Source organism: Elephas maximus, chromosome 6 (genome assembly GCF_024166365.1).
Source record: "Elephas maximus indicus isolate mEleMax1 chromosome 6, mEleMax1 primary haplotype, whole genome shotgun sequence".
NCBI classification, from domain to species: Eukaryota; Metazoa; Chordata; class Mammalia; order Proboscidea; family Elephantidae; genus Elephas; species Elephas maximus.
In genome coordinates this window covers 69342406-69365301 of record NC_064824.1, presented here as the reverse complement: position 1 = coordinate 69365301, position 22896 = coordinate 69342406, and the positions used below count along the sequence as shown (strand labels likewise).

Here is a 22896-nt window from a genome sequence, read left to right as displayed (position 1 = left end):
GTTTACCAACTGACTTCTCATAGGACACCTTTGGTACCCTCGAAGAATGAGCTTGGTGCGTTGTTATGATGGAAAAAAATTATTTGGCGTAACTTTCCTAGCCTTTTGGCCTTTTTCTCACCAGTGCAGTTTTCAGCTTTCTTAAAACTTCTTCATAATAAGCCCCGTGATTTGTTCTCTGTCGTTCGAGAAAATCTGTCATGATAACCCCTTAGGAACCCCAGAAAACAGTTGCCATAACCTTCTGAGCAGGCTTCCCTCTCTTGGCTCATCTTCGAGGTCTTCCCAACCTTCCTTAAAATGGTTGGTCCATCTAAAAACTGCTGTTTTGTGTGGGGCAGCATTCCCATAAACTTGTTGCAAAGCTTCAATGATTTGGGAAGATGTCCACTTGGGTTTTGTTAAAAATTTGTCATTAGCCCTGACCTGAAAATTGTTTTTTTCCATGGCACAAAAAGTATCCTTTTTTTTTCTGACGATACCTTAACAAGACTTAAGATGAGCATATTGCTGAGAGAACATGTCTGCACCCATCCACTGATCAGAGTCATATTTAAACATGTTTTTTTTGGAATAAACTCGTGCATGTGTGAACTGGAACCTTGGTTAACAATAGTTTTTTTTTTTTTTTTTTACAACTTTTTTTTTTAATTGTACATTCAGTGCAGGTTTACAGAACAAACTAGTTTCTCATCAAACAGTTTAGTACAAGTATTGTTCTGTGACATTGTTTAACCCCACAGCATGTGAACACTCTCCCTTCTCAACCCTGGGTTCCCTATTACCAGCTTTCCTGTTCCTTCCTGCCTTCCAGTACTTCCCCCAGGGCTGGTGCCCCTTTAGTATTCTTTTGTTCCATGGGCCTGTTCAATCTCTGGCTGAAGGGTGAACCTCAGAAGTGACCTCATTACTGAGCTGAAAAGGAGTCCAGGGGCCATACTCTCAGCATTTCTCCAGTCTCTGTCAGGCCAGCAAGTCTCGTCTTTCTTTCTGAGTAGAATTTTGTTCTACATTTTTCTCCAGCTCTGTCTGGGACCCTCTGTTGTGATCTCTATCAGAGCAGTCAGTGGTGGTAGCTGGGCACCATCTCGTGGTTCTGGACTCAGTCTGGTGGAGGCTGTGGTAGGTGTGGTCCATTAGTCCTTTGGATTAATCTTTCCCTTGTGTCTTTAGTTTTCTTTATTCTTCCTTGCTCCTGAAGGGGTGAGACCACTGGAGTATTCTCGATGGCCGCTCACAGGCTTTTAAGACCCCAGACGCTACTCACCAAAGTAAAATGTAGAACTTTCTTTATAAACTCTGTTATGCCAATTGAGCTAGGTGTTTTCCCGAGATCATAGTCCCCACAGCCCTCAGCTCAGCAGTTTGTTCCCTCAGGGAGCTTGGATGTGTCTGTGGAGCTACCCTGACCTTGCCTTGAACAGGTTGTGCTAGCTTCCTCAGTATTGTGTACTGTCGTACCCTTCACCAAAGTTACCACTTATCTATTGTCTGTTAAGCGTTTTTTCCATTTCCACCCCTTCCTTCCCTCATAACGTCAAAGATTGTTTCTTTTTGTACGTAAACCTTTTCAAGAGATTTTACAGTAGTGGTCTCATACACTATTTGATCTTTTGTGATTGACTTAGTTCACTCAGCATAATGTCCTTCAGATTCTTCCATGTTATGAGATGCGTCACAGATTCATCATTGTTCTTTATCGTTGCATAATACTCCATTGTGTGTATGTACCACAGTTTATCTGTTGGTGGGCATCTAGGCTCTTTCCATCTTTTTGCTATTATGAACAGTGCTGCAGTGAACATGGGTGTGCATATGTCTATTTTTGTGACAACTCTTTATTTCTCTAGGATATATTCCTAGGAGGGGGATTTCTGGATCATATAGTATTTCTATTTCTAGGTTTCTACGGAAGCGCCATATTGTTTTCCAAAATGGATGTATCATTTTGCATTTCCACCAGCAGTGAATAAGAGTTCCAATCTCTGTGCAGCGTCTCTTAACATTTCTTCATATTTTATTGATTCACGCCAGTAATAATGGGGTTGTGAGATGGTATCTCATTGTGGTTTTGATTTACATTTCTCTGATGACTAGAGATCGTGAGTATTTCCTCATGTGTCTGTTGGTCACTTGAATGTCCTCTTTGTGAAGTGTCTGTTCATTTCCTTTGCCCATTTTTCAATTGGGTTGTTTTTGTTGTGGAGGTGTTGGATTTTCTTGTAGATTTTGGAGATTAGACCTTTGTGTGATTTGTAGTAGCCAAAATTTTTCTCCCAGTCTGTAGGTTCTCTTTTTACTCTCTTGGTGAAGTCTTTAGATGAGCCTAAGTGCTTAATTTTTAGAAAATCCCGGTTGTCTAGCTTATCTTCTGGAGCTTGTGTTGTTGGTTGTGGTTTGTATCCTGTTAATGCCATGTATTAGGGCCTCTGGCGCTGATCCTATTTTTTCTTCTATGAACTTTATAATTTTGGGCTTTATATTTAGGTCTTTGATCCATTTTAAGTTAGTTTTTGCATATGGTGTGAGGTATGGGTTCTTTTTCATTTTTTTTTGCAGCTGGATATCCAGTTTTGCCAGCACCATTTGTTAAAAAGACTCTTTTCCCCATTTGATGGACTTTGGGCCCTTGTGGAAGATCAGGTGATCATAGGTGGATGGATTTACATCTGGGTTCTCAGCTCTGTTCCATTGGTTAGTGTATCTGTCATACCAGTACCAGGCTGTTTTGACTACTGTGGCTGTAGAGTAGGCTCTGAGGTCAGGTAGTGAGAGTCGTCCTACTTTATTCTTGTTCTTTAATAGTGCTTTACTTATCCGGGGCTTCTTCCCTTTCCGTATAAACTTAATGATCAGTTTTTCCATCTCTTTTAAGAATATTGTTGGTGTTTGGATTGGTATTGCATTGTATCTGTAAATCACTTTGGATAGAATTATCATTTTCACAATCTTGAGTCTACCTACCCATGAGCATGGTATGTTTTTCCATTTATGTTTATCTCTTTTGGTTTCTCACTGTAGTGTTTTGTCGTTTTCTTTGTATATGCATTTTACATCCATGGTTAGATTTATTCCCAAGTATTTTATTCTTTTAGGGGCTGTTATAAATGGTATTGTTTTCCTGGTTTCCTTTTCGTTGTTCTCTGTATTGATGTATAGGAATCCAACTGATTTTTGTATGTTTATCCTATATCCTGCTGCTCTGCTGAATCTTTCTATTAGCTCTAGTAGTTTTCTTGTGGAGTCTTTTGGGTTTTCTATGTGTGGTATCATACCATCCGCAAATAGGGACAGTTTAACTTCTTCATTACCAATTTGGATGCCCTTTATATCTGTTTATTGCCTTATTTCTCTAGCTAGGACTTCTAACACAGTGTTAAATAGGAGTGGTGATAAACGGCATCCTTGTCTTGTTCCTGTTCTCAAGTGAAATGTTTTCTGCCTCCCTCCATTAAGAATGATGTTGGCCGCTGGTTTTGCATAGTTGCCATTTATTATGTTGAGAAATTTCTGTTTTATACCTATTTTATGGAGAGTTTTTATCAAATGCCTTTTCTGCTTCTAATGAGATGATCATGTGATTCTTTTCTTTCCTTTTATTTAGGTGGTGGATTATGTTGATTGACCTAATGTTGAACCATCCTTGCATCCCTGATATGAATCCTACTTGGTCATGGGTTTTTTTGTTTTTTTTTTTTTAATGTGATTCTGAATTCTGTTGGCTAGAATTTTGTTCAGGATTTTTGCATTTATATTCATGAGAGATATTGGTCTGTAATTTTCTTTTTTTGTGGTGTCTGCCTGGTTTTGGTATCAAGATTATGCTGGCTTCACAGAATGAATTCAGAAGTATCCTTTCCTTTTCTGTGCCCTGAAATAGTTTGAGTAGTACTGATATAAGCTCTTCTCTGAATGTTTGGTAGAATTTGTCAGTGAAGCTATCTGGGCCAGGAACTTTTTTTTGTTGGGATTTTTTTTTTTTTCAATTACTTTTTCAATCTCTTCTGTTATGGGTCTGTTCAAATTTTCAACATCATTATGTGTTAGTTTGGGTAGGTAGTGTGTTTCTAGAAATTTGTCGATATCTTCTAGGATTTCAAATTTGTTGGTGTATTTCATAACACTCTGTTATGGTCCTTTTTATCTCAGTTGGGTTTGTTGTAATGTCTCCTATTTCATTAATTATTTGATTTATTTGCAACTTCTCCTGTTTTTCTTTTGTCATTTTGGCTAGTGGTTTGTCAATTTTGTTGATCCTTTCAGAAAACCAACTTTTGGTTTTGTTGATTTTTTTTTTAATATAATTTTTAGTGTGCTTTAAGTGAAATTTTACAAATCAAGTCAAGTCTGTCACACAAAAACCCACATACACCTTGCTACACACTCCCAGTTACTCTCCCCCTAATGAGACAGACTGCTCTCTCCCTCCACTCTCTCTTTTCATGTCCATTTCTTCAGCTTCTAACCCCGTCCACCCTCTCATCTCCCATCCAGACTGGAGATGCCAACATAGTCTCAAGTGTCTGCCTGATCCAAGACGCTCACTCCTCACCAGCATCCCTCTCCAACCCATTGTGCAGTCCAATCCATGTCTGAAGAGTTGGCTTCGGGAGGGGTTCCTGTCCTGGGCCAACAGAAGGTCTGTGGGCCATGACCACCAGGGTCCTTCTAGTCTCAGTCAGGCCATTAAGTCTGGTCTTTTTATGAGAATTTGGGGTCTGCATCCCACTGCTCTCCTGCTCCCTCAGGGGTTCTCTGTTGTGTTCCCGGTCAGGGCGGTGTCATCAGTTGTAGTCAGGCACCATCTAGTTCTTCTGATCTCAGGATGATGTAAGCCTCTGGTTCATGTGGCCCTTTCTGTCTCTTGGGCTCATAATCGCCTTGTGTCCTTGGTGTTCTTCATTCTTCTTTGATCCAGGTAGGTTGAGACCAATCGATGTATCTTAGATGGCTGCTTGCTAGCATTTAAGACCCCAGACACCGCTCTTCTAAGTGGGATGCAGAATGTTTTCTTAATAGATTTTCTTATGCCAATTAGATATCCCCTGAAACCATGGTCCCCAGACCCCTGCCCCTGCCACGCTGGCCTTCAAAGCATTCAGTTTATTCAGGAATCTTCTTTGCCTTTGGTTTAGTCCAATTGTGGTGACCTCCCCTGTATCCTGTGCTGTCTTTCCCTTCACCTAAAGTAGTTCTTAGCTACTATCTAATTAGTGAATGTCCCTCTCCCACCCACCCTCCCTCCCCCTTCTCGTAACCAAAAAAGAATGTTTTCTTCTCAGTTTAAACTATTTCTCAAGATCTTGTAATAGTGTCTTATACAATATTTGTCCTTTTGCAACTGACTAATTTCACTCAGCATAATGCCTTCCAGGTTCCTCCATGTTATGAAATGTTTCACAGATTCCTCACTGTTCTTTATCAATGCGTAGTATTCCATTGTGTGAATATACCATAATTTATTTATCCATTCATCCGTTGATGGGCACCTTGGTTGCTTCCATGTTTTTGCTGTTGTAAACAGTGCTGCAATACACATGGGTGTGCATATATCTGTCCGTATAAAGGCTCTTTATTTCTCTAGGATATATTCCAAGGAGTGGGATTGCTGGATCGTATGGTAGTTCTCTTTCTAGCTTTTTAAGGAATCGCCAAATCGATGTCCAAAGTGGTTGTACCATTTGACATTCCCACCAGCAGTGTAGAAGTGTTCAACTCTCTCCACAGACTCTCCAACATTTATTATTTTGCATTTTTTGGATTAATGCAAGCCTTGTTGGAGTGAGGTGAAATCTCATTGTAGTTTTGATCTGCATTTCTCTAATGGCTAATGATCGTGAACATTTCCTCATATATCTATTAGCTACCTGAATGTCTTTAGTGAAGTGTCTACTCATATCTTTTGCCCATTTTTTAATTGGGTCATTTGTCTTTTTGCAGTTGAGTTTTTGCAGTATCATGTAGATTTTAGAGATCAGGCGCTGATCAGAAATGTCATAGCTAAAAACTTTTTCCCAGTCTGTAGGTAGTCTTTTTACTCTTTTGGTGAAGTCTTTGGCTGAGCATAGCTGTTTGATTTTTAGGAGCTCCCTCCCAGTTATCTAGTTTTTCTTCTGCATTCTTTATAATATTTTGTATACTGTTTATGCCATGTATTAGGGCTCGTAACATTGTCCCTATTTTTTCTTCCATGATGTTGATTGTTTTAGATTTTATATTTTGGTCTTTGATCCATTTTGAGTCAGTTTTTGTGCATGGAGTGAGTTATGGGTCTTGATTCATTATTTTTGCAGATGGATATCCAGTTATGCTAGCACCATTTGTTACAAAGGCTGTCTTTTCCCCATTTAACTGTTTTGGGGGCTTTGTCAAATATCAACTGCTCATATGTGGATGGATTTATGTCTGGATTTTCAGTTCTGTTCCATTGGTCCATGTATCTGTTGTTGTACCAGTACCAGGCTGTTTTGACTACTGTGGCGGTATAATAGGTTCTAAAATCAGGTGGAGTGAGGCCTCCACTTTGTTTTTCTTTTTCAGTAATGCTTACTTCTCCGGGGCCTCTTTTCCTTCCATATGAAGTTGGTGATTTGTTTCTCCATCTCATTAAAGAATGTCGTTGGAATTTGGATTGGAATTGCATTAAATGTATAGATCCCTTTTGGTAGAGTAGACATTTTCACAATGTTAAGTCTTCCTATCCACGAGCAAGGTATTTTCTTCCACTTGTGTAAGTCTCTTTTGGTTTCTTGCAGAAGTGTACTGTAGTTTTCTTTGTATAAGTCTTTTACAGCTATGGGAAGATTTATTCCTAAGTATTTTATCTTCTTGGTGGATACTGTAACTGGCATTGATTTGGTGATTTCCTCTTCGATGTTGTTTTTGTTGGTACAGAGGAATCCAACTGATTTTTGTGTGTTTATCTTGTATCCTGATACTCTTCTGAACTCTTCTATTAGTTTCACTAGTTTTCTTGAGGATTTCTTAGGGTTTTCTGTGTATAAGATCATGTCATCTGCAAATAGAGATACTTTTACTTCTTCCTTACCCATCTGGATGCCCTTTGTTTCTTTATCTAGCCTAATTGCTAATTTCATTTTTGATGATTTCCAGTTTTCCTAGATTCATACTTTGTATATTCCAGGTTCCGATTATCAGTGGATATTTGCAGCTGTTTTTTCTCATTTTGAGAAATCAAACTAACTACATCTGTGGAAAGAGACGATGGAAAAGGTCAATGTCATCAGTCAGAACAAGGCCAGGGGCCGACTGTGGAACAGACCATCAATTGCTTATATGCAAGTTCAAGCTGAAACTGAAGAAAATCAGAGCAAGTCCACGAGAGCCAAAATATGACCTTGAGTATATCCCACCTGAATTTAGGGACCGTCACAAGAATAGATTTGATGCATTGAACACTAGTGACCGCAGACCAGACGAGTTGTGGAATGACATCAAGGACATCATCCATGAAGAAAGCAAGAGGTCACTGAAAAGAAAGAAAAGACCAAGATGGACGTCAGAGGAAACTCTGAAACTTGCTTTTGAGTGTCGAGCACCTAAAGCAAAAGGAAGAATTGATGAAGTAAAAGAACTGAACAGAAGATTTCAAAGGGCCTCTCGAGAAGACAAAGTAAAGTATTATAATGACATTTGCAAAGAGCTGGAGATGGAAAACCAAAAGGGAAGAACACGCTCGGTGTTTCTCAAGCTGAAAGCACTGAAGAAAAAATTCAAGTCTTGAGTTGCAGTAGTGAAAGATTCCATGGGGAAAATATTAAACGACACAGGAAGCATCAAAAGAAGATGGAAGGAATATACAGAGTCATTACACCAAAAAGAATTAGTTGATATTCAACCTTTTCAAGAGGTGGCATATGATCAGAAACCGATGGTACTGAAGGAAGAGGTCCAAGCTGCTCTGAAGGCTTTGGCGAAAAACAAGGCTCCAGGAATTGATGGAATATCAATTGAGATGTTTCAACAAAGAGATGCGATGCTGGAGGTTCTCACTCGTCTCTGCCAAGAAATATGGAAGACATCTTCCTGGCCAACTGACTGGAAGAGATCCATATTTATGCCTGTTCCCAAGAAAGGTGATCCAACTGAATGTGGAAATTATAGAAGAGTATCATTAATATCACACGCAATCAAAATTTTGCTGAAGATCATTCAAAAACAGCTGCAGCAGTATATCCACAAGGAACTGCCAGAAATTCAGGCTGGTTTCAGAAGAGGATGTGGAACCAGGGTTATCATTGCTGGTGTCAGATGGATCCTGGCTGAAAGCAGAGAATACCAGAAGGATGTTTACCTGTGTTTTATTGACTATGCAAAGGCATTCCGACTATGTGGATCATAACAAACTATGGATAACACTGCGAAGAAGGGGAAGTCCAGAACACTTAATTGTGCTCATGAGGAACCTTTACATAGATCAAGAGGCAGTTGTTCGGACAGAACAAGGGGATACTGATTGGTTTAAAGTCAGGAATGGTGTGTGTCAGTGTTGTATTCTTTCACCATACCTGTTTAATCTGTATGGTGAACAAATAATACGAGAAGCTGGACTATACGAAGAAGGACGGAGCATCAAGATTGGAGGAAGACTCATTAACAACCTGCGTTATGCAGATGACATAACCTTACTTGCTGAAAGTGAAGAGGACTTGAAGCACTTACTAATGAAGATCAAAGACCACAGCTGTCAGTATGGATTACACCTCAACATAAAAATCCTCACAACTGGACCAATGAGCAACATCATGATAAACGGAGAAAAGATTGAAGTTGTCAAGGATTTCATTTTACTTGGATGCACAATCAACAGCCATGGAAGCAGCAGTCAAGAAATCAAAAGACGGGTTGTATTGGGCAAATCTGCTGCAAAGGACCTCTTCAAAGTGTTGAAGAGCAAAGATGTCACCCTGAAGACTAAGGTGCACCTGACCCAAGCCATGGTATTTTCAGTCGCATCATATACATGTGAAAGCTGGAGAATGAATAAGGAAGACCAAAGAACAGTTGATGCCTTTGAATTGTGGTGTTCGCGAAGAATATTGAATATACCACGGACTGCCAAAAGAACGAACAAATCTGTCTTTGAAGAAGTGCGGCCAGAATGTTTCTTAGAGGCAAGGATGGCGAGACTGTGTCTTACATACTTTGGACATGTTGTCAGGAGGGATCAGTCCCTGGTGAAGGACATCATGCTTGGCATAGTACAGGATCAACGGAAAAGAGGAAGACCCTGAACGAGGTGGATTGACACAGTGGCTGCAACAATGAGCTCAAGCATAACGACAATTGTAAGGTTGGCTCAGGACTGGGCAGTGTTTCTCTCTGCTGTGCATAGAGTTGCTATGAATCGGAACCGACTCCATGGCACCTAACAACAACAGCAACATAGTTTTTCATAGTAATCTGATAGGATTCTTTTAATTTCAGTTGGGTCTGTTGTAATATGGCCCTTCTCATTTCTTATTTGTGTTATTTGCCTCCTCTCCTGTTTTTCTTTTGTCAGTTTGGCCAGTGGTTTATCAATTTTGTTGATTTTTTTCAAAAAACAAGGTTTTGGTCTCGTTAATTCTTTCAATTGTTTTTCTGTTTTCTATTTCATTTACTTCAGCTCTGATTTTTATTATTTGTTTTCTTCTGGTGCCTGTGGGTTTCTTTTGTTGCACTGTTTCTATTTGTTCAGGTTGTAGGGATAATTCTTTGATTTTGGCCCTTCCTTCTTTTTGGATATGTGCATTTATTGATATATATTGGCCTCTGAGCACCACTTTTGCTGGGTCCCAAAGTTTCTGATAGGAAGTGTTTTCATTCTCATTGGATTCTCTGAATTTTTTTATTCTATCTTTAATGTCTTCTATAATCCAGTCTTTTCTGAGCAGGGTATTGTTCAGTTTCCAAGTGTTTGATTTCTTTTCCTATTATTGATTTCCACTTTTATGGCCTTATGGTTAGAGAAGATGCTTTGTAATATTTCAGTGTTTTGGATTCTGCTAAGGCTTGCTTTATGACCTATTATGTGGTCTATTCTAGAACATGTTTCATGTGCACTAGAAAAGAAAGTATAGTGGGTTGATGTTGGGTGGAGGATTCTGTATATGTCTACGAGGTCAAGTTGGTTGATTGTGGCATTTAGATCTTCCTTGTCTTTATTGAGCTTCTTTCTGGATGTCCTGTCCTTCACCGAAAGTGGTGTGTTGAAATGTCCTATTATTATTGTGGAGCTGTCTATCTCACTTTTCAATGTTCATAGAATTTGTTTTATGTATCTTGCAGTCCTGTCATTGGGTGCATAAATGTTTAATATGGTTATATCTGCTTGGTGTATTGTCTCTTTAATCATTACATGTTGTCCTTCCTTATCCTTTCTGATGGATTTAACTTTAAAGTCTATTTTGTCAGAAATTAATATTGCCACTCCTGCTCTTTTTTGATTGTTGTTTGCTTGATACATTTTTTTCCATCCTTTGAGTTTTAGTTTCTTCGTGTCTCTAAGTTTAAGGTGTGTCTCTTGTAGGCAGTATATAGACGGATCTTGTTTTTTAATCTATTCTGCCACTCTGTCTCTCTATTGGTGCGTTTAGGCCATTTACATTCAGGGTAATTATGGATAGGTATTTAGTGCTACCATTTTGATGTCTTTTTTGTGTGTGTTTTTGACAGTTTCTTTTTCCCACTTGATTTTATGTGCTGAGTAGATTTTTCTTTATATATTGTCCTTTCCTCATATTTGTTGTTGTTGATTTTGTTTCTGCCGAGTCTCTGTTTTTCCCTTGTATTTTATTTTGATAAATAGGATAGTTTGTCTCCTTTGTGGTTACCTTATTGTTTACCCCTGTTTTTCTAAATTTAACACTAACTTTTATTTCTTTGTATCGCCTTATCTTCCTCTCCATATGGAAGGTGTATGATTACATTTCTTAGTCCCTCTTTATTATTTTAATGTTGTCTTGTTTTATATAATAACATCGCTGTTACCCTGTTTTGGGTGTTTTTTTGTTTTTTTATAATCTTGCTTTGTTTTTGTGGATTTCCTCTCTGGGTTGACTTCTGGTTGCTCTTCCCAGTGTTCTGGTCTTGGGTTGATACCTGATATTATTGACTTTCTAACCAAAGCACTGCCTTTAGTATTTCTTGTAGTTTTGGTTTAGTTTTTACGAATTCCCTCAACTTGTGTTTATCTGGAAATATCTTAATTTCACCTACATTTTTAAGAGACAGCTTTGCTGGATATATGATTCTTGGTAGGCAATTTTTTTCCTTCAATTTTTTAAATATGTCATCCCATTGCCTTCTTGCCTGCATGGTTTCTGCTGAGTAGTCCGAGCTTATTCTTATTGGCTCTCCCTTGTAGGTGACTTTTCGTTTATCCCTCACTGCTCTTATAATTCTTTATTTTTGGTTTTGGCGAGTTTGATTATAATATGTCTTGGTGACTTTCTTTTAACATCTACCTTACGTGGAGTTCGTTGAGCATCTTTGATAGATATCTTCTCATCTTTCACAATATCAGGGAAGTTTTCTGCCAACAAATCTTCAACAATTCTGTCTTTATTTTCTGGTATTCCTCCCGTTCTGGTATTCCAATCACTCATAGTTTATTTCTCTTAATAGAGTCCCACATGATTCTTAAGGTTTCTTCATTTTTTTTAATTCTTTTATGTGATTTTTCTTCAAACATATTAGTGCCAAGTGATTTATCTTCGAGTTCAGAAATTCTAGCTTTTACTTGCTCAGTTCTGCTCCTCTGACTTTCTGTTGAGTTGTCTTATTCTGTAATTTTATTTTTAAACTTCTAAATTTCTGATTGCCATCTGTCTGTGGATTTTTCCAGCTTATTAAACTTTTCATTATGTTCCTGAATAATCTTTCTAATTTCTTCAGTTGCTTTACCTGTGTGTTCCTTGGCTTGTTCTGTGTATTGCCTCTTTTCCGTTCTGATGTCTTGAAGGGTTCTGTATATTAAACTTTTGTATTCTTCATCTGGTAATTCCAGGAATGCACTTTCATCTAGAAGATCCCTGGCTTCTTTGTTTTGAGATCCAGTTGAGGTGATCATGGTCTGTTTCTTTTTGTGACTTGATATTGACTGTTGTCTCTGAGCCATCTATAAGTTATTGTATTAGTTTATGCTTGCTTACTGTGTCGTAGCTGCTTGCTTTGTTTAGTTTTGGTATACCACTATGGGTTGCTTGAGTGAGCTAGCTTGATTATTTTCACCCTTGGAGCTGTTGTGTCCTGTCCTCAGTTGGCTATAGCTGTTATGAGATATATCAGTCTAGGAGTCCATTCAGTTTTCTTGTATGAATTCAGCTCAGGTTTCCAGGTAGCAGATCAAGTGTGTGGTACAGACTCTGTCCTACAGTCTTAGAGGGGCAGAGGTGATTGGCGTATATACTGGTATCTGATTGTAGCAGGGGTCACACTCTGAACAAGGCAGGGGGCTGAGAACCGACCCTAACGTGTCTCTGAGGAAAGTGCATCTCTGTTCCCTAGAGCGTGCTGGTGGGTGGGTTCTGCAGAGGGACTATGGGCACCCAACGTTTTTGGTTGTAAGGACTGGGCGGTACCAGTTATCTTTGAGCCCCTGTCACGGATGGCTTGGTGCCCTGAGTGGAGCTACGAGTACTTAGGTTCCTGATGTGGGTAGGTGAGGACCTTGTTTAATAGGCAAAGTAATGTCAAACATCAAACACCCACCTCTCAACTGCACAGCTGAAATGGTTGGAGTTTGCCAACAAGGGCCTATTCTCCTGAAATAGGTCCACACAGGTCCACGTAGAAGGGAAGGGTGCTCAAGGTCCACAAATGGTTTACGGCTGGACAAGAGCCGCTTCTGTCCTGAGCTCCCCTGGTTAATGGAGCTAGCAAATTATCTTTTCCCCCCAGTTGGAAATTTTTTCCTTCGCCAAGGCCAGGAGGATGACTCTAGGTGCTCACCAGGGTTTATCTCAGGCCCAGGGATTCAGCTGCTGAAGCTGGCTTGGGTGTGTGTGGCGGGGGGGGGGGGCACGGTAAAATATCCGCAAGTACTTAGCTTTTGCTGAGAGTGCCGTTCTCGTGTTTCCAGAAGGTTGAATAGGCTGTGTGGCTGGCTCCTTCTCCCTGAGGAAACTGTGGCTGAAGGCTAGTACCAGCGTGCTGGCGCTGTCACCGCTCTGGAATGGTGCCTGAGGGGTGCCCACGATTCAGGTCTGGTAACTCTTGTCCACTTCTGAACGGTCTCTTCCTCCCCCTGCCCCTCAATTTGTTGTCTAATCTTGCCTTTGATGCTCAGGGCTCCCAGCTTGTCACAAATGTACTCGTTTCACTTGTTTTTTCGGGTCTTTGTTGTAAAAAGGGCTTGCTGGAAGTGTCTGTCTATTCTGCTATCTTAGCTCTGCCCTTGTTGATTATTTTTTATTGTTCTTCTATTCTCCATTTCATTTATTTCTGCTATGACCTTTATTATTTCCTTTCTTCTGGTGGATGTAGCCTTCTTTTGCTGTTCTGTTTTTGTTTGTTCAAGTTGTGTGGCTAATGTTTTGATTTTGTCCCTTTTTTTCTTTTTTTGTTGTGTGCATCTACTGCTATAAATTGACCTCAGAGGACTGCCTTTAATGTGTCCCAATGTTTTGGTATGATGTGTTTTCATTCTCATTTGCTTCTAGGAATTTTTTTTATTCCACCTGTGATTTCTTCTTTTACCCAGTGGTTTTTAAGCAGGGTGTTAATTCAGTTTCCTTGCAATTGACTTTTTTCTTTACTCTTCGTGTTGTTAATTTCTACTTTGATGACGTAAGGGTCAGAGAAGATACTTTGTATTTTCTCAGTGTTTTGGACTGTCCAGGGTTGCTCTGTGGCCTAAAATGTGGTCTGTTCTGGAGAATGTGCCATGTGCGTTGGAAAAGGATATGTATTTTGTAGGTGTTGGATGGAATGTTCTATATATCTCTAAGAAGTCAAGTTGGCTCATTGTGGTCTTCAGCTCTTCGGTATATTCGTCGATTTTCTTTCTAGATGTTCTGTCCTAATTTACTGAGAGTGGTATGTTGATGTCTCCTACTATTATTGTGGAACTGTGAATTTCTCTTTTCAGTGTTGTTAGAGTTTGTTTTATGTATTTTGGAGCCCTGTCATTGTGTGCATAGATGTTTATTATGGTTAAGTCTTCATGATGAATTGTCTCTTTAATCATTATATAGTGTCTTTCTTTGTCTTTTATGGTGGATTTTGTTTTAAGGTTTGTTTTATCTGAGATTAGTGTTGCCACTCCGCCTCTTTTTTGGTAGCATTTGCTTGATATATATTTTTTCCATCGTTTGATTTTTAATAAATTTGCATCTTTGTTTCTAAGGTGTGTCTCTTGTAGACAACGGATTGATGGATCCTGTTTTTTAATCCATTCTGTTACTCTCTTTCTCTTTATGGGTGCATTTATGCCATTTACATTTGTGTAATTATTTATAGGTATGAGTTTATTGCTGTCATTTTGTAGCGCTTTTTTTGTGGTGCTAACATTTTCTTTGTTCCTCTTACTCTTCTGCGCTGAGTTCTTTTAGTTTGTGGATTTCTTTTGTTTTTGTAGATTTTGTTTTTATTGAGACTTTGTTTTTCTTTTTTATTTTGACGAGTAGGTTTGTTAACTTTCTTTGTGGTTACCTTGAAAGTTACCTTTATCTTCCAAGGTTTGTACCAGTCTATTATTACTTGGTATCACCTTACCTTCTTCTCCATTAGAAAGTTCTATACGTACACCATTTATTCTCTCTTTTCATGTTCTGACATTGTTATTATTTACAAATTAATGTCTTTGGTTCCCTATTGCAATTCTTTTGATTTTCGATAGTCTTTTAGAGTTCATTTCCTAGGCTGCTATCTGCCTGGTCCAATCTTGCGTCATAGATTCAGGCCATGATATAATGTTGTTTGTTCCCAGACCAAAGGACTCTCTTTAATAATTCTTGTAAGTTTTGTTTTGTTTTGTTTTTACATATTCCCTTAATTTCTGTTTATCTGGAAATGTCCTAATTTCACCATCATATCTGAACTAAAGTTTTGCAGGTTACGTTACTCTTGGTTGGCAGTTTTTTTCTTTCAAGGTTTTATATATGTCATCCTATTGTCTTATTGCCTGCATGAGCTTAGTCTTACTGTTTCTCCTTTGTATGTGACTTTTTGTTTTTTCTTGAGCTGCTCTCAGGATTTTTTCTTTGTCTTTGGTTTTAGCGAGTGTGATTATGATATGCCTTGATGTTTCTTTTGGAGTCTATCCTGTATGGGGTGTGTTGAGCTTCTTGGATGGTCGGCTTTTCATCATTCATGATATTAGGGAAGTTTTCTGCCAGCAGTTCTTCAGTGATCCTCTCTGTGTTTTCCTTTTTCTCTCCCTGTTATGGAACTCCAATCACTCACAGATTTTTGCTTTTGATTGTATCCCACATGATTCTCAAGGTTTCTTCATTTTTCCTCGTTCTTCTTTCTGATTTTTCCTCAGAGTTGTATCCAGATAGTGGCCTTCAATTTCACTGATCCTGTCTTCCATTGTTTCAAGCTGTTCCTTGGCCCTTCTCTTACAGTGCCCATTTCTGAAATGTTATTTATCTTTTGGGTTTCTAATTGTTGTTTTTATATGATTTCTAGTTGTGAATTTATTTCGGCATTTTCTTCCTGTATTATTTTCCTGAATACCTCCTTTTTTTTTGGTCTGTATTTTCCATGAATTTGTCTGCCTTTTCTGTAAAGTTGTCTTATTTTTTCCTCATTTTGTCTGCTTTTTGCTTCAACTCTTGGACAGCTCTGAATAGTGGAGATTTGAATTCCCTGTCAGGTACTTCTAGTGCCTTTTCTTCTACTAGAAAGTCATCTGGTGTTTTATCTTGGACACCTACTGGAGCCATGCTGTCTGAGTTTTTTAAATTGTCTGCTGTCTTCAGGACATTCAGCAGTTATTTTCTTCATTTCTTGATTGTAGATTTTTTTGTTTCATCCTGCTTTGGTATTTGGTTATGTCTGAGCAGACGGGCTGTGCGTTCTTTGTTGTTTGTTCGTCTGTAGTCATGTTAGTTTTCACCTCCTTGTCGAATGAGCAGGGGCAGTCACTTAGCTGTGGTGCAGCAGGGCAGGTCCAGATGAAGGGGTGGGGCTGGGATGGGTTGTTTGTGGCACATACTAGGGCTGACATGGTAGGCCAGGAATTAGTGCTGGGCAGGTTCTGCTAAGCCATGCCTGTGCTGCTCAGGGGTGTGATGTTCAGTGCATGGGTCCACGGTGTAGATGGGCAGGAAGGAGTGGGGGGTTGTAATGTGTGGAGGTAATATGGGTATGGGAAATTGAAGAGAGAGGAGAAAGAAACAGGAACCAAAACAAATAAACAAAGGAAAGAAAAAAGTGCTAAGGGAGCTTCCCATTGGAATGGAGAGATGAGAAACCGAGAAATGGTGAAAAGTAAAAAGGGTAAAGAAAAAAACTAGATAAAAATTGGAGGAAAAAAAAGAGAAGACCCCAGGGGTCCCACTGGTGTGGCTGCGAAGACTGGGAAAGTGGCTCCTAGCTGCGCAGTATAGCCTGGCTAGAGGGGGTATAGACATCACACAGCACCAGGTATTCAGGAGACATGAAAAGAAGCTAAGCATAGAGAGACAGGAACTGAGAAAGGGAAAAAGAGGAAAAAAAAAAAAAAAAGGAAAAAATGCCTCCAGGGATCCCACTTACACGGCTGCATAGATTGGGGAAGTGGGTCCTATGCTGTGCAGTGCAGCCAGGCTAAAAGAGGCCCCCAAGCCATGAAAACAAACAAAAGAAAACAAGCAAAAAAAAAAAAAAAAAAGCCCCAGGGATCCCACCAGCGTGGTATCAGTGGCCAGGGCAGTGGTTCCCAGTCGAGCTGGGCTTCACAGCCTTTCAAGAAGAAGCACAGATGGCACACGGGGCCAGGTGTTCATGAGAAAGGAGGGGGATATGGTGGGAGGCACAGAAGAAACCAAAAGAAGTGGAAAGAAGCAACACCAGCTCAGGGAGGCAGCCAGTGTAGGTGGGGCAAATCTTAGTGGCCTGGGGCCAAAGTAGTTGCCTCAAGTCAAGAGACTGTGGCTGGCAGGAAGCAGAGGAGGCCAAAGGGGGTGGGAGGAGAAGGGTGGGGTTTAGAAAAGCCCTTGTTACTGGGTGCTCTGTCTCCTTCTAGAAGCTCCTTCAAGCTGCTTTCCTGTGCTTCCTGTCCACTGATCCCCAGTAGGAATCCAAGGTGGCGAATCTGTGCTGCGTTAGCTGATAGGGGACCTCCCTGCATATCTCTTTTTGTCCTCCTCTGTCACTTTCTATTCCATTCAGTGTTTGGCTGAGCTCTTTATCTTGTCATTTGTCACTTTGGGTTCCAGGAATGATCTTTGTCTCTGTTTTAGTTTTTCTGGTCTTTGTTGTGAAGGGACGCCATGGTGCTTCTGACTGTGGCGCCACATTGGCTGGAAGTCCAGTAATGATACTTTTTTACTTAACCTCCTTAACGTTAATGTACAATGTATACTTAACACACACACACATAGAGACAGAAAGATTGATTTTTAAAAGGCAAATTATTATAAGTCTGAGACTAGAGGAAGAAGAGTTATACTACCACTACATTAACATAAAGAAATTAAGCATTGAAATATATGCCATTCTACTTACCAGGAATTCTTAACCCTGTCTATCTGTGTTTATTTTTGATGAAAGAAAAATTAGCTGTTAGACTTTATTCTTTATTAATAAGAATAAAATGGAAATTAAATTATTCTCATCCTCTAAGGCTGTGACAGTAGAGAGAACCATAAGCCAGAACTCTTTATGCTCTGCCTCTGTTAGAAGTTGCATCTTCTTATATCAGTAATTTGGTCTCAGTATATCTGAGTCTTTTGCTGTAAAGGTTATAAAAAAGTGTTCAAAACGACCAGCATCTTAAAGATAAGGTAAAGTATTAATCTGACTTAGAGTGATTCTAGATCAGACCTGTCTTCTCTTTACCACATACTTGGAAAATTGAACATGTTGACTGGATTCAGGGACCTGATTGCCTGTGATTTACTTTTCTAGTCCTTCATGGTGAAATATTTGGGACGTGTGTGTGAGTATGGTTATGTATATATGTACAGCACATGTGTATTTGCATGTGTAGACAGATGGATAGATGTACAACTCAGAAATAAATGGTTTCATGAAACAGAATAAAGCACAGAAACAGACGCATGTGTGTATGACCAGAGAGAGATTTCAAATCAGTGGGGAAAGGTTAGGTTAGTGAGAAGTTTTTCATTCTCATTGTGTGAAATTTTTGGGGAGAAAAATTCTGGATGTATACAAACAAAAAATGGATTAAAATTCTAAGTATCAATATCTAAAATCATTAGAAGAAAATGTAGGAGATGTTTTTAGTAATTTTATGGGGGAGGAAGTTGTTAGAAAATAAATTGGGCAAGTTTTGTAATAGCTCGCCTAAGATGTTTATTTAAGTGTCAGAAAATTAGAATATTTGGTTTTAAAATAGGGAATCAAACTGTAGGACAACTGATGGAATGTAGTCATTGAAAAGGATAAATTTTGTTAATAAAGATATCATATAAAATACTGTCAGTGAAAATAGGTTTTTGATTTATTAACCATGTTTAAATGGATATTTAAAAACGAGAGGCAAGTGTAAACAGTATAGACTTCTTGAATTCTTTTTCTTTTCTGTACTTTCAAGTACATTAAAAACCATTGAGAAGGAATGATTTAATGACATTTTATTGAAATAATCCTAACTTTTTCATAGTGTTTCCATTTTTGATGAAAGCGTTCTCTGCCTTACAAGGTGTAATATGAAAAGAATTGATAGAAGAAAAACCTTAAATGTTCTGTACGTATCAGCTTATTAGATATCGTAAGAAAAGTATCAGTTGAAATCTGGAGTGAATTAAAATATTTCAGATTTAAGTTTTTAATTTGAAGATGTGAGGTGATGGCTGAACAGCAGTTGAATCTACTATTAGTGGAAAGGTTTTAGTGAGCAAACTTTGACTTTTTGGCAACTGGTATTAACAATTTGAAAACATACATTCTAGGTGTTTTGATTTTGTTTTGGCTATCAAGGAAGATGAAGACTTACAGTAATTAAAAAATGGTATGATGAAAAAAAATTTTTTTAAACAAAGTGGTATAACTCTGAACTTATATTGTCTAACCAGAACTAATAAAATATCCAGATAGATGCATCCTTTTACATTTGCCGCCTTAGGAGGCCATACTTGTATAATAGCTAAGACTTATTGAGAGAGAAAGTGTATGTGTGTAAGAGGGAGGAAGAGATGTTTATTAGAAGGGGGCATGACAAACTGCTCTAATGGGGCAAACTATTATTTTCTGGTTTCCTGAAATCTTTCTTCATAGCATAGGATTATGTGATTGACTTTAATTTGGACAGTAACATCCCCTGTTAAATATTTTATGTGTAGTTTTTGATTTATTGTTGTACGTGTTAGGAAACACTTCAGCAAAAATAGTAGCATAGCAGCATAACTAGGAGATGGGATATCCTTATTAATGATATAGCGTTTATAGTGACATTTACAGTTTCTCTTTGAAAACTATAAGCATTTACTGCATGATGGATTATGGCAAAATTGCTTTTTCTGCAGAAAATTTCACTTCTTGCAATTGAGGACTTAATTTTGGGTGTCAGAAATGACAGTTTGATTCCATAAAAGATTGAAGTATTTGAAATGTGCCCTCTAGAACACAAGTTGGCAAACTATTTTTGCATGGCTTGTGAGTTTAGAATGTTTTTTATATTTTTAGGTGGTTAAAAAATGAAAAGAATAATTTTGTGGCATGTGAAATTTAAATTTCAGTGTTCATAAATAAAGTTTTATTGGAACACAGCTGCTTTTGTGCTAGAACAACAGATCTGAGTAGTTGTGACAAAGACCGTATATAGCATTCTTACCACTTTATACTGCTGCTTTGGTTCACTACAGATTTTAGTGCTGCAGTTATAACTTGACAGTATTTTGAGTACCACGTGAATTGCCAGTCTGCAACATTTTATTTTAATTTTGTCATTACCAATGTATATCCATCATGTCAAAACAAAAGGAAAAACGTAGATTTTGAATAGCATGCTTTTGCGGCACAGTAGAGTGTGGATTATTTTGTTATTGAATTAGATAGCAAAATAATGTGCTCATTATGTAGTGACACTGTAGCTGGTAAGGAATGCGATATACATTGAGTACTCATCACTATATTCCCAACTCTGAGAAAAGCAACGGAACAGTTAGAAACTTTAAAGTGGAGTAACTTACCACAGCTTCATTTCTTCATAAAAATAATAAATGAAAATGAGGCTGTTACCAAAATAAGGTATTAAATGGTTCATTTGTTGGCCAGGCACGGAAAGCCAGTTACTAATGGTGAGTTCATTAAATGGTGTTTATTTGCAGCAGTCAAGGAAATATGTCTAGAGAAAATAAACTTTTTTAAAACTGTTAGCCTTTTGGTAAGAACAGTTGATTTAAGACTTGAGGACGTTGGAAACAACATCAGAAGTCAACTTAAAAAACAAGGCAAATGAGTTTGAGTAGTTTTCCTGGGCTCTTGATGAGTCAGCAGATGTTATTGATACTACTCAGTTGTTTATTTGAAGAGTCAATGCTAAGTTTGAAGTGACTGAAAAATTAGTCTGTGGAACAGCTACAAGTGAGAATATTTTCAGAGTTGAGAAAACACTAAGGGTAACATGAAGTGGAATCTGCTAAGATGTGTTATAATTCATGGTGGTAAAAATATGTGTGGTACAGAAAAAGGCTTAGGCTTGGTTGGACAAATTTAAAAAGCTTGTAAAAATGTAAGATGTTCAAAGTCTATGGTTAGTCATTGTGGGTATGCTTATTATATTGTACATTTTATTGTATGGTCCAACCATAAAATCTTTGACTCCATCATGTGTTATTGAATCAGTACTGTCAAGGCAACTTTCACTCACTGTCATGGACTTAACCATCATCAGCTGCGTGAATCTTTGGTAGAACTTGAAGCTGACCATCCTGTCTGGCTTAGCAGTGGTAAAGCTTTATTGCAATTTTTGGAGCTTAGGGCAAAGATTGAAATTTTTCTGAACAAAAAGCACCGCTGTTACCAAACAATGATTGGTTTTGGAAATTAGCTTTTTTTTGTAGATTTGACGATGTTTCTTAATGAATTTAATTTAAAATTACAAGGCAAAACTGTGCTTACGTATGAAACTTAGGCTTCAGTAAAATCATTTTCGGTGACAATTAATGTTGGAATCACAGGTAATATGAAGCGGGTTTATACACACTTCGTGCCGTCAAAGCAGTGAGCTCCTCATTCCCACACAAATTGGCATGGATGTATTTTCCAAGCTCAAACTACAGTCCCAGCATAATTTTTCAGACATTGATGCAAGTGCTATGTCTGATACATTTCAAAATCCATTTAATTGTCCAGTTGAGGAACTTCCACCTAACCTTGAATTGAAGGGGATTCATCTGCAATGTGATGACATGCTAAAAGGCAAATATCAAGAGAAGGATCTAATCAAATTCTGTAGCTGCTTTCCAAGTAATGAATATGACTAATTAAAGTCATATGCTTGTGGATTGTTATCAGTATTTGGTAGTGCCTATCTCTGTGAAAAGGCTTCAGAGATGAAATACATAAACACTCAATTATAGATCAGCATTGACAGATGAACATTTCAGTCAATTTTGATGATCGGAAACCCAATTAAAGATAATGTTATCCCTCCTCGAAAGAATTCCATTCTCCTTACTAGTAGACCTGTATTTTTAAAAATTGCACTCAGTTATTATGTTTTTAATTTGTCAATAAAAAGTTTGTCAAAATGTTCTTGGTCTTATTATATAAATACCTACATAAAATAAGTAAATAAATGATTTTACCTGTTGATCTGCAAAGACTAAATACTTATGATCTGGTCCTTTACAGAAAAAGTTTGCTGACCCCTTCTCTTCAGCAGTGCTTCTCAAACATTAATGTACCTAGTAATTCCCTGGGAATCTTACTAATATGCAGATTCTGATTTGGTAGATCTGGTGTGGGAATCTTATTAATATGCAGATTCTGATTTGGTAGATCTGGGGTGGAACCCAGGATTTTCCATTTCTGATGAGTATCCTGGTGATACTGATACTGCTTATCCATGAACTGCATTTTGAATATCAAGACTCTGGTAGTCAAGGTTAGATTTTAGACAGGGGTACTAACAGTTGCTAATCATCTGTATGTGCCAGGAATTATATCAGGGATTCTTGCATATATTACTTCTTTAAAATGTTATAAAAACTTTTTAGAAGGTGTTAGGGATCAAGGTAGGTTGGGTCCCCTAGGAAGAGTTTTCAGTTAGAAGCTCATTTTTAAAGATTTTTCTTGAGTGCGTAGCTTCCTCTGGGACTTCATAGGGGAGGGTCGAGGTCCTAGAGGAAGCTATACATATGAGAAACAAAAACAATGGGAGACAAAACACACCACAGTATTGTTAGCTGGTCCAGGTCAAAGTAGGACTTGATGGTCTTATCCTCCCTGATAAGTTCCAGTGTGCTGTCGATCAGTTATCAAGCCAGAATGGGCATACTGTATAGCACATACATTTTGCAAATACTTTCTCCCAATCTCTTGCTTGCCTTTTAATCTTTGTGTGTCTTTTGAACCTGCAAAATTTTCAAATTTTTATGAAGTCCAGTTTATTGATTTTTTCCCCTTTATACCAAAAAACCTAAACCAATTGCCTTTTTTGTGTGTGTGTCCTGTTTAACAAATCTTTGTCAAACCCAGGTTCAGTGTATTTTCTCCTATATTTATTTTTCTCGGAGATTTTATAGTTTTAGCTCTTACATTTAAGTCTGTGATCCA

The 22896-nt window shown here is 38.2% G+C and overlaps 1 protein-coding gene across 2 annotated transcripts in view; it reads left to right on the top strand.

Annotated features, from left to right (window-relative positions):
• Nucleotides 1–22896, top strand: part of TLK1 (tousled like kinase 1) — a 139118-nt gene that overhangs the window by 22696 nt on the left and 93526 nt on the right. The window contains exon 1 of one of the 2 annotated variants that reach the window (XM_049887409.1): nucleotides 13033–13206. The exons of the other annotated variant lie outside the window; for it this stretch is intronic. The gene's annotated coding sequence lies outside the window, so the exon portion shown is untranslated. Of the gene's footprint in view, nucleotides 1–13032; nucleotides 13207–22896 lie in introns of those variants that run through there. 2 annotated transcript variants of the gene reach the window in all.